This window comes from Eutrema salsugineum, unplaced genomic scaffold, assembly GCF_000478725.1.
Source record: "Eutrema salsugineum unplaced genomic scaffold, Eutsalg1_0 scaffold_4, whole genome shotgun sequence".
Taxonomy (NCBI): domain Eukaryota; kingdom Viridiplantae; phylum Streptophyta; class Magnoliopsida; order Brassicales; family Brassicaceae; genus Eutrema; species Eutrema salsugineum.
The window spans coordinates 168,021-177,475 of record NW_006256686.1 but is presented as its reverse complement, the minus strand read 5'-3'; the positions used below and the strand labels follow the sequence as shown (position 1 = coordinate 177,475).

The window sequence follows — 9,455 nt, the reverse complement described above, 5'->3', positions numbered from 1 at the left end:
CCAGAGAATAGAAGAGGTCCAATGGCACAAGGGAGTGTGAAGCTCCCTGGATCAGTTAACTTCCTTGGAATGGACTTCTTCTGAATGATAGCACTGCATTCATGACTTAGTACTACCATGCCTTGAAGCTCTTTTGTCTTGTTCAGAATTGCATCCTTCAAAAACTTACCCATCTTTGGCATCATTAGGAATGCATCAATGAGAGGCATTGTGAGTGGTGTCTCTTTGAGTGCCTTCTCAAATACAGCTCTTGCCTTGTTCACTAGTTGCTTCTTAAATCTCCCTGGAAATGGGAGCTTGGGTTGGTATGGAGGTGGTGGCACATACTTCTTCTCTGGTTCTGGTTCCTTTGCTACCTCTTTACCCTTTTCTGTCCTTGGTTTCTCAGCAACTTGATCATCCTTTAAGGCTGCCTCCCCCTCAGGTTGATCATTGTCCTCAATGATCACTTTGTTGTTCTCAATACCAGGTAACTCCTTGCCACTCCTCAATGTAATGGCTTTGGCATATTCCTTGGGGTTGGGTTCTGGTTTTCCAGGTAGGTGACCTTGGTTCCTTGAGCTTGATGCCTGGTTTTGCTTCAGTTCCTTGATTTCCTGCTGCATAGTCTGTTGACCCTGAAGTAGTTGTTGCAGAATACCAACCATATCTGTACCCATCTGTGGCTGCTGTTGAACCATTGGTGGCTGAAACTGTTGTTGAACCGGCGCCTGCTGTTGGAACTGTGGTGGACCAAACACTGGTGGTGCCTTTGGCTGCTGTGAAGTGTAACCAGTGCCCTGAAATGGTTGCTGTTGCTGACCAAAACTCTGATTCTGACCAAATTGATTCTTGGGTTGGAATGACCCTTGAAAGTTGTTCTTGGGAACAAAGTTCTTTGGAGCTTGAGAATTGGGATAGACCTGGTCTTGAGGGTTAGCTACATTGGTGTTCCTGTAAGAAAGGTTTGGATTGGCATTACCATACTGATATCTTTGGAACCTCTGATTCCCAATGTAGTTGAGCTCCTCTTGGGTAAGACCTTCTTCACTTATGTTCTCAAAGATTTGAGAAGGTTCCTCATACTCTCCAACAAAATGTATTGGCTTCTGAGTGGTGAATTTCAGCTTGTCTAATTCACTTCTCAACTCCTTAACTTCTCTGGTGAGCCTCTGTTCTGAGCTTGAACCTTCAGACCTATTTGATCTGTCATAGTCTTCACCATAAGTATCATTGCTCAATGCTAAGTTCTCCACTAGCTCTAAAGCAGCATGTATCTCTTTACCTAGAAAGTTCCCATTGGAAGCAGTATCCAGCTGGTTTCTAATCTTGGGAAGAGCTCCTCTATACAGTGTGCTGAGAAGAGAAGCCTCACTAAACCCATGGTGTGGGCATTGGTTTGTGTAGCTCCTGAATCTCTCATATGCTTCACCAAAACTTTCATTGCTGTGCTGAGTGAAGCTAGAGATTTGGTTCCTCAGTTTTGCAGTTCTTGAGGTGGAGAAGAACTTAGATAAGAAGGCTTGCTTGCATTGCTCCCAGGTTTGAATGGAGCCTCTTGGAAGATTCTTCTCCCATTGATGAGCTTTATCACCAAGACTGAATGGGAATAGTCTTAGCTTAAAGCTGTCTTCTGAAACTCCATTAATCTTGGTCAGATCACACACCTTATCAAACTGGTCCAAGTGTTCCAAGGGATCTTCCATTGCTAACCCATGGAACTTTGAGTTCTGGACCATATTCAGCAATGATGCTTTCACTTCAAAGTTGTTGTTTTGCACAGGTGGTGCCTGAATACCAGCTCCATACTGATGAGCATTGGCACTGTCATTCTCTCCAACATAGACTTGGGGTTGCTCATATCTTCTTTGCTGTGGTTGGAAAGGGTGGGGTTGGTGGTGCACCTGGTGTCTTTGCTGAACATTGGCCTGATGCCTTTGTTGATGAGCTTGAGCTTGTCCTTGGTGGACATAAGCTTGTTGATGGTGCACCTGTTCCTGATGAACATTACCCTGATGAAGCCCTTGACCAACTCCATTACCAGCTCTATTACCCTGAGCCTGTTGCTCTTGAACCGGTTGTTCTATATCTACCACGTGATCTCCTTGTTCTGCCATCTCAGTCTGATCAATTTGTCTACCACGTCTGTCTCTTCTCCTCCTTGGTACCAAAAGGTTGATGTTGTCGTTTAGAGGAAAAGGAGGACCACAGCTTCTTGATCTAGACCTGGTGTTCATACACCTGAAATCACAAACAGAACTTGAAAGGAATCAGTAAAAACAAGAAAGTAAGCACTTGATCTCAAGAACAGATCAGAGCTTAATGCTAATCAAACCACAATTTGGCAACGGCGCCAATTGATAGACAGGACTTTTTAGGGTCTCAGGGCTATCAATCCCCTTGTCAATGTAGCACAAAGAGGTTTATCAATCCAGATGTGGTGTTAGACACTAAGCTATATGATCAAGTTCTTAATTCAAGCAAACAAGAGTGGGTTTTGATTAATCTAGAGACAACTATAAACATAACAGGATTAAAGACTAATGACAATGACAAATGATATGAATATGATATGATGGAGGCATGAGATTCTGGACATGATAGTTGGTTAGGGTGCTTTGGTGTTAAACTAGAAATGCTAATGACAATGATGAGACATGATTCAAATGATTAAGAACTCTAATCTAGGTTAATCCTCTCATAAAGGTATTAACCCCTATACTAATCCATTTTCAAACCAAATTCCCATTTGTGAAATATGAATCAATATGCATTAATAAACAGTTCTCAATGATCATTCAAGCATTTAACAAATCATTCCCATGATGAAAAATTGCTTAAACCTCTAACACAACTCTTTCAGAAATTTCATCAAACACTTTTGGTGCATGAAATTCCCAGAATCTAGATCTCAAGTGATTATCAAGGATCTAGCATAGAGAACAGTTGTTTAGAGAAATGAATCAATGAATCTAGCCCTAAGCACTCCTAATCTAACACTTTAGCAACCTAACCTACACATCTAGAACCTCATTTAGGTAACTACTCACTAATCATGATCAACACACTAGATCCTTTGCAAGATGTGTTGTTAATCATGATTAGAAGTTGATTTTGATGATAAGAAATGATGAACAAGAAGGAAAGAAACTGCAAATCGATTTTAAACTCTCTAAAACAAAGTGTATTCAGTAGGTTTTCACAAAAGGGGAAAGAAGACTAAAAGTAGATTCAGTCTCTCTATAGATTAGGTCTAAAAACCTTATAAAGGAGGCTTGGGCGAACCAGGTCAACCCGGAACAAACCGGGTACTGACCCGGCCTTGATGGGCAAAGAAGGGTTTGCCACGGTCTGGTGTGTCCTTGGTGTGACCGTGGCATTCCTGACCGTGTCAAAGACTTCATTTGTGTTCTTGGTTCATTTTGATGCCACGGTCTGATCAAGCTTCATCTGGAACTCGTGGCAAGCTACCGTGTCAAACGCCGAAGATGTGTAAAGGTTGCCACGGTCAAGCCTCCAGACCGTGGCATTCAGACCGTGCCAAAACTCGCATGCGTGTGAAATCCTTCCCAGCCAAGTCTATGCTTGCCACGGCCATGTCTCAGGCCGTGGCATTGAAGTCGTGTCAAAAACCGAAGCTGTGTAGAAGTTGTCTCCAGCCACTTGTTCATTTGCCACGGTCAAGTCCCAGACCGTGGCATTCAGCTCGTGCCAACCGCCGAAGGTTACAAGAAGTTGCCACGGTCAAGCCTTAGACCGTGGCATTTAGGCCGTGTCAATCGCCGAAGGATGCAAGAAATTCCTCTCAGCCAAGTGTGTGTTTGCCACGGTCGAGTGTAGACCGTGGCATGAAGATCGTGTCGTTGGCCGAGGGTGCACAAAAGTTGCCACGGCCAAGTGTGGACCGTGGCATTGAAATCGCGGCATGTTTAACTTAGTCATCCTGGGCTGTCTGGACCATCTCGCATTCCGGAGAGTGTAACTTCCTGGAGACCTGTCCGAATTGAGTAATTCCGGTTGCAGAAAACAGAGGACTGATTTATCTCCAACTTTGATGAAGAAAGTTTCAGTGCTTGGGAAGTGTAAGGTTTCCTGGAGGGCACATCTTTGAAGTGCATTTACACGACCAGAGAGAGGCGTCTAGACATGTGTCCATTCCGGAGACCGTATCTTTCTTCTCAAAGCTCCGAATTGACTGATCGTGGATGTTCTGGAAAGAAGACTCAAATGTCTCTGATTCTCATGAAGGCCTCGGAAACTGAATCGGCCTGGAAGTGCACCGTCCTTCGCATCCTTCAAAACTGATCTGCTCGGTCCGGAATACCTGCGAGACAGGGGTTCCTTCCGACGAGCTTATCTCTCTGCTCACGCGTCCGAATTCCACGATTCCACTTGCTATGAGACCGTGCTCCAATGCTCTCCAACTTCTATGAAGGACCTGCCGTCTGAATCGGATCGGAAGGCTCCCTGGACAGGCGATTTCTGAGACTCGTTCAAACCCGGAGATTTTGGCCGATACACTTCGTTCGCGGTACATGGAAATGGCCGGTAAAGCTTCCCGCGGTACATGAAAATGGCCGGTAAAACCTTCCTGGCCAGCGAGAATGGCCGATAATCTCACAAGACCCAATTTTTCCACTTTTTCAAGCTTTGCTCACCATTCCACCTCCTGGATTCATCTTTTCAGCTCCATATTCACCTGATAGACACTCAAAACATGCAAAGACTCATTGGGACCTAATGCATCTCCTAAGTTCTAAAACAAACCCTAAGGACCTAAAATGCATGAAATAAAACATGATTTGGAATGATTTATGCAACCTAAATGATGCAAATTATGAACATATCAGGCAACATCTGAAAAAGGAGTGAAATGCCTCAGAACCCCATCTTAGAAGTTGAGATATTTGACTGTTGAGGCATTGACTTTATAGGGCCATTCAGCTCTTTTCATGGGAATCAGTATATCTTAGTGGCTGTGGACTTTGTGTCCAAATGGGTGGAGGCCATTCCTTGTCCTACAAATAACTCTAAGGTTGTGTGCAAGCTGTTTAAGAGCATCATTTTCCCAAGATTTGGCATACCAAGAGTGGTCATAGTGATGGTGGTAGTCATTTCATAAACAAGACTTTGGAGGGGCTGCTTAGAAAGCATGGAGTTAAGCATAAATTTTCTAGCCCTTACCACCCACAAACAAGTGGCCAAGTGGAGGTGTCCATCAGGCAAATCAAAGCTATCTTAGAGTGGACTGTAAGCTCCTCAAGGAAAGATTGGAGCAAGAAGCTTGATGATGCACTTTGGACATATAGAACAGCCTTGAAGACATCCATATGTACTTCACCTTTCAATCTGCTTTATGGGAAGAGTTGCCATTTGCCTGTGGAACTTTATTACAACTCTCTATGGGCTGTCAAATTGTTGATTTGACATCAAGACCACCCAGGAGAAGAGACTCCTACAGCTTCATGAGTTAGAGGAGATCAGACTTGATGCTTATGAGAGTTCAAGGATCTACAAAGAAAGGACCAAAACTTTATATGATCAGAAAATCTTGAAAGAGAGAGTTTAAAGCAGGAGATTTGGTCCTCTTATTCAACTCATGGCTTAAACTGTTTCCTGGAAAACTGAGGTCAAGGTGGTCTGGTCCATTCAAGGTTCTTGAAGTGAGAAGTTATGGTGCTTTGGTTCTTGAAGGAAAAGATGGCAAAGGTTTGTTGTTAATGCGCAAAGGGTCAAGCACTACTTGGTATCCGGAAAGAAAGAGAGATCTACCACAGTCTCTCTTGTTGATCCCCCAACCCAGTAATGGATATGAAAAGTCAAACTTAGTGACATTAAACAAAGTGCTCTTGGGAGATATATATGCTTGTGATACTGCTGCAGGAAATGAAGGAAGATTGAAGATATGAAAAAGATGGCATGTACAAAGAGGAAGAAATCAATTTCATGGGAGCTCAAGCATACCATAGCCGATTCAGTCCAGCTTTCAACAACAACTTCAGGAATTCTGGTGCCAACTTCAACAATCTCTCATACAGGAATCAAGGAGCCGAAAACCAGCCCTATCCGCAGCAGCAAAGGAGTTTTCAAAACAAGTTTCAAAATGGGAACTATGGAGGAAGAAACTTCCAACAAAGATGATATGTTTATATTTTACATCATTTAAAGTGCATTTTAGAGTCCTCATCATGTGTTTTCCCATGTAAATTGAGTCTTTAGGCATGAAAATAGGATTTAGGGCTTGCATTAGGTCCCAAGGAGTTTTGCATGTTTTGAAGTCTTTATCAGGTGCTTTGGGAGCCATTTGGAGCTTAAGAAGAGGAGCAGAGAAGAAAACGGTGAAGAAAAGGGTCAAAAATGGTGAAAACCGCTTGGAGGAATTTCTCGGCCAAAACACGTACCGGCTGGACAGAAACCTCGGTCAAAAAGGTTACCGAACGCTCATTACCGACCAAAACCCTTACCGATCGACCAAAATCAGCCTGGGTCGAGTATCAGGTGCAAAATACCACGGGTTAAGTTTTTGGCCGAGGCGAGAAGAATTTTACGGCTAAAAAGCTTACCGCGGTACATAGCCCTCGGTCATTTTCCTTACCGCGGGAAGCTTTTCTCGACCAAAACCTGTCCTTGCCTGCGCGTTTCAAAGATCAGCAATCCGGGGAACCTTCCGGTCCGAATCAGTTAGCGGGGTCTTCATCAAAGTTGGAGATAATCAAGCAAAGATCCCGGAACAGTTGGAATCATCCAATTCGGACCAGTGAGGAGGAAGATACAGCTTCCGGAAGAAGCACCAGCATTACGCGTACTCGAGAACCGAACAGCGGATTTCAGGGATTACGACGGACGGAGCCTTTCCGATCCGAACTAGCTTGCCCGGTCTTCATCAAAGTTTGATATCTGTGAAAGCTCTTCTCAGAACGCTTGGAATCACTCAATTCGGATCAATGGTTTGAAAGATAAGTTCTCTGGAATTCACATCGGTCCAAAAGCTCATTTTCCGGTGAATCCAATGCAGTGCAAAGATGTGAAATCCAGGAAGCCTTCCACTTCCCAAGCTCCGACGATTTCTTCACCAAAGTTCGAGATTATTGAGTCATCTTGACTATGGAACTGGCCTCAGAGCAATTGGAGTCGTGTGTTGAAAGCTACTATCACCGGAAGGCAATATGGTCGATACGAGCCTAAATGAGTTGCGATACACGCTAAGTATTTTCTCAGGCCGCGGCATCATTGCCTCGGCATTGCTTAAGTCAAGGCTCGTATCTTGGGGGTACTTTGGACTAGACCTCGTGCTGGCGCCTCGGCACGTTGGGATCAAGGCATGCACACGTAAGAAGTGAATCTGGAAACGACTAAGTGTTGAACGTGCACCTCGGTGTAATGACCTCGGCGTGCATGCCGGACTCTGTTCTCCCGAATCCCTCGACTACCAAGCCCCTCGGCATTTTATCCCGAGGCCCCTTGTCACAAACCCAGAATCATGAACAAGACGGCTCAAGAACACACACGTGAAGATGGATCAAAGACTAGGGTTCATGCATGTTCTTGACGTGTTCTTCACGAGATCTTCATTTGGATCCTAACTCACGTGCACTCCTCGACATGAAGACCTCGGCTTCACTCTCCGACACACCGTGGCACTCACCCATCAACCCAAGAAGGCGGCTCAGTACCCGGTTTGTTCCGGGCTGACCCGCGACACTTTCCCTTTGCTATAAATATATTTTAGGACCAAAAACCTAATCATCTTATCTCTTATCTGTTTTAGCTCTAAGAACTTGCCTCTTTTATGAAAGTTGATTAATCTAATCCGATATCTCGTTTTTGCATCAGAAATCTTGTTCTTTCTTTATTTCTTTTATCATTCAGTATTAAACTCCTTATCATGACAAGCTACACGTCTTGCAAAGGACTTAGTGAGCTCGTTATGATCAGTGAGTAGTCGTTTAAGAGGCTTTAGATAGGTAGATTAGGGTGCTTTCAAGATAGATTAATGGGTTTAGGTGTCTAGTCTTGCATGTTTCATTCCTTAATCGACGAGATCTATAGGCTGGATCCAAGCACATCACTTGAGGTTCAGATCTTAGACATATCTCGCATCAAAAGTGTTTGTAGAAATGTCTGAACCACTCGGTTAAGGGTTTAAGAGTCTTTCATCGCGAGAGTGATAGTTTGTTCTCTTAAATGGCATTTTTGAACTGAATCTTATTGCTGACTGATTCATGCTTCTCAAAAGGGATTTTGGTATGAAAGAGGATCAGTTTAGATGCTTAATACTTTCATGAGAAGATTAACATGCCTTGAGTTCAAAGTCAAATGAAATCGCTTGATAAAATGATTCATTAGCCCATTAGTTTAGCTTGGAAGCACCCGAGTCAAATATCCTGTCTAAAGCTTCTGCCTTTATCATTCATTGTCATCATCCGAATCGTTTATTTGTCATTTGCATCTTAGCTTTGTTTAAATCTCATCATTTGCTTTACTTTTATGCTCATTCGCTTGTTACTTAGCTCAGTAAAAACCTTCATCGATCTGTCTTGACTTAAGTCAACAAATGACATAGATAGTGTCTCCACTACAAGCTTGGATTGATAACCCCTTGTACTACAAGGACAGGGGTATTGATAACCTCTATAAAGAGTGAAAACTCTAAGTTATCAATTGGCGCCGTTGCCAACTTGTGGGAGCATTATTCTCTTATTTGTTCTTAAGATCAAGACTTTACTTTCTTTTGTTTTACTGATTCTCTTGCAAGTTCTTGTTTTGATTTCAGGTGCAGGAAAACCAGGTCTCGTAGCACAGAACCGCCTTTACCATACGACAATAACATCAACAGGATTGAGAGGCGAGCTCGCGAGAGAGAACGACACTTTGAACGACTTGGAATGGCAGAACAGCAAAGGATCGAGCAACAGGCTCAAGAAGCCGAGCACCAGGCTCAGGCTAATCAGGCGCAGGCAGGAAGAAATGAACAACAAGCCTATGTAAACCAACAACAGGCTCAAAGGAACGAGAGGCTTTCTCAGCAAAACCAACAACAAGCTAATAGAAACGAGCAACAAGCCCATCATGTTCATCCGCCACCGCCACAAGCTCAGAGACAACCTCCTCTGGTCTTTGTTGGAGAGAACGACCGAGCTTATGCGCACCAATACCGAGCTGGGATTCAAGCTCCACCGGTTCAGAATAACAACTTTGAAGTTAAAGCTTCACTGCTCAATATGGTGCAGAACTCAAAGTTTCACGGTCTAGCCGGAGAAGACCCTCTTGAACATCTAGATCAGTTTGATCGAGTTTGCGACTTAACCAAAATCAATGGCGTTTCGGAAGACAGCTTCAAGCTACGCTTGTTCCCATTCAGCCTCGGTGATAAAGCTCACCAGTGGGAAAAGAACCTCCCGAGGGGTTCTATACAAACCTGGGAGCAGTGTAAACTGGCGTTCTTATCAAAGTTCTTTTCCACATCACGCACGGCT

At 43.8% G+C, this 9,455-nt stretch overlaps 1 non-coding gene across 1 annotated transcript; it reads left to right on the top strand.

The window, feature by feature from the left end:
• The first annotated feature begins 1,356 nt into the window (after nucleotides 1-1,356).
• Nucleotides 1,357-1,463, top strand: LOC112084701. Its single transcript, XR_002898362.1, has one exon. It is a non-coding gene; the product is annotated as a small nucleolar RNA R71 (small nucleolar RNA).
• The last annotated feature ends 7,992 nt before the right edge of the window (nucleotides 1,464-9,455 follow it).